Genomic DNA, 2,637 nt, shown 5'->3' with positions numbered 1-2,637 from the left:
ATCCAGAACCTCTGGTTTAACAAGCATTTACGAGCAGCAGCGAAGCAGAAAGTACGTACCTGCATGATCTGTTGTCAGTTCAATCCAGGTGAAGGTGTCCCCGTGGAACAAGGTGGATTCCATCCTCCTGACCACCCTTTTGAAGTCCTCCAGATGGATTATATTCAAATGGATCGATGTCGAGGATTCAAGTATGTCCTCGTAGTTGTATGCGCTCTGTCCAGATGGACAGAAGCATATCCAGTCTCAGATTATACTGCCGTGACCACTGCCAAGCAGTTGGTACGTGAGTTTTTCCCTCGATATGGTTTGCCCCGTGTCGTGTATTCAGATAATGGACAGCCATTCTCGTCCGAACTCATGAAACAGGTATCACTTCTGTTAGGGTACCAGTGGAAATTCCACTGTGTACGACACCCCGAGGCAGCTGGCCTCGTCGAGCGTCCCAATCAAACTCTGAAAATACGAATAGCGAAGGTCTGTGCAGAAAAAGGTGTAGATTGGATGGTAGCCCTGCCGGTTGCCCTCTTCTATATGCGAATGGTCGCTCACTCCAGATCTGGATTGTCACCCTATGAAGTAGTTTTCGGTCGTCCCCCAAACATGTGGGGTACACCTATGCCTCGTAAAATCACCGATGTTGACAGTAAAATGCTGACAGATTACCTAGCTTCCTTGATGTCTGCACTACTCTCTTGTCGTTCACAGGTCGCGGCTGCCTTTCCAGACAACACCCAGGTGAAACCGCACGAGGTCATTCCAGGAGATCTAGTTCTGGTTCGGAATTTTGATCGTTCAAGCCCTCTGGAGCCCCGCTGGAAGGAGCCAAAACTCGTTCTGATGACCACAAGGACCGCCGTAAAGCTAGAAGGAAGAAAAGGCTGGCTCCATTCCAGCCACATCAAGCGTTTCCATGGACTGTGTCCAAAGACTTTTATCAAGGACTGCCCCGATACTGACTCTAAACTTCCCCTGTTAGAGAAAACTGCGCAGCAGGAGTATAAACTGAAACTAAGGTCTAGTAAGTCAGACAGCGTTTAATTGTTTAAGTCCCCCTCGGGTGAAGCGGTTAGACAGGTTCCTGACATGTATGAGATAGACCCACATAGTGAGAGAGATAGACGAAACGTCAAGAAAACGAAATATTGTAAAAGTCTACGAAGCAGATGTATCGTTACATTATTGTTTATGTTTATTCTGAGTCTTACGATCACATGTATAAGTTATATGCTACATGTATTTTTTCCTCCTCTTGGTTCACATTCACACCTTTCCTCTAATGATACTGTAGAACACACATTTAGTGAACTACCCCCTCACGAGTTGTCCTATCGACTTGCAATGCGCAACAATACTTTTATTCGTATGTTACACTATTCACATCAGACCAGCAATGCCACTAATTGCAGGGTATGTGGTTGACTTCCCCCTTACCAGACAGTGAAGGGAGTTCTACCACTCTTTCCCTATCCGTTTTCACACAATGGTTCGTGTGGAGCATGGTTTACGTTAACGTCATCTTTAGACGACAAGTCCACAGCTTCCCTTCTGAATACAGTCATGAATGAAACCTGTTTCCCAGACAAGGACGGTCTTTCCCATAGGACAGGGATAGATTTAGAAAATGAAGTATATGATCTAGGCAATTTTTCCTCTAACCTCATGGTTTTGAATGTTCAGTCCAAGACCAATTCAGACTTGCCTTCTATAACAGTTCTACCAGTGAAAGGCGAATTATGTGTTAGAAAGAATGGTTCAGTACATCTAGGACACAGTGATTGTACTACTATGGTCGAGTACAGTGACGGTGGGAAGTCTACTTTCAAAGCTTCACGTCATTCCTATTTTATATGTGGTCAGACCGCTTATGTACGTTTGCCCCTAGATTGGGATGGAACCTGTTACATTGCATTCCTACTGCCACCAGTTTTCCTAGCCCCATCTGATTATCACCGAAATACCCATCTAGTACACGTCAGACATAGAAGGGAGATCGAGTCCCCAATTGTCGATCAGACTGAAACTGCATTGGAACAGTATACGGATTTCAATAAAGGTTTCTTTTTTTTCATAGGTCCCGTCCAGAATAGTAAATTAATACGCAGGTTAACCAGAACCCTTGAAGCAGTAGTGAATGAGACTACTTCCGCCCTAGGTAACTTAACAGAAGAGCAGTCTGCTATGAGATTTGTTGTTCTTCAGAACCGCCTTGTCCTTGACGTCATCCTGGCCGATAGGGGCGGAGCTTGTAGAGTCATCGGATCTAGTTGTTGCGTTTTCATTCCTAATAACGCACCGTCTGTGTATTCAGCAATAACTAGACTTCATAAAATAGCTCATCAGCTACACCAGAATCCAGGCACCTGGACTTGGTCCGGCTGGCTCTGGAGTGTAATATCTGCATGGGGATGGAAAGTACTGTCATTCCTGGGAGTAGTCGTAATGATCATATTCAGTTGTTGTCTCTGTTTACAATGTGGCCCAGCGATTTGCGGCTTGTGCGCTACATCTTGTATTCCACGTCCACGATCCCATTCCCAAATGAAAAAAGACGAGCAAATGATGCTGTATGAACAGATAGATGGTCTCATGAATATTGATGTTTCCTGAAGGGAACGTAGGGAACAAGGAGGGAAT

This window comes from Lissotriton helveticus, chromosome 2_2, assembly GCF_964261635.1.
Source record: "Lissotriton helveticus chromosome 2_2, aLisHel1.1, whole genome shotgun sequence".
In the NCBI taxonomy this organism is placed as follows: Eukaryota; Metazoa; Chordata; class Amphibia; order Caudata; family Salamandridae; genus Lissotriton; species Lissotriton helveticus.
Note: the sequence above shows the minus strand (reverse complement) of the source record.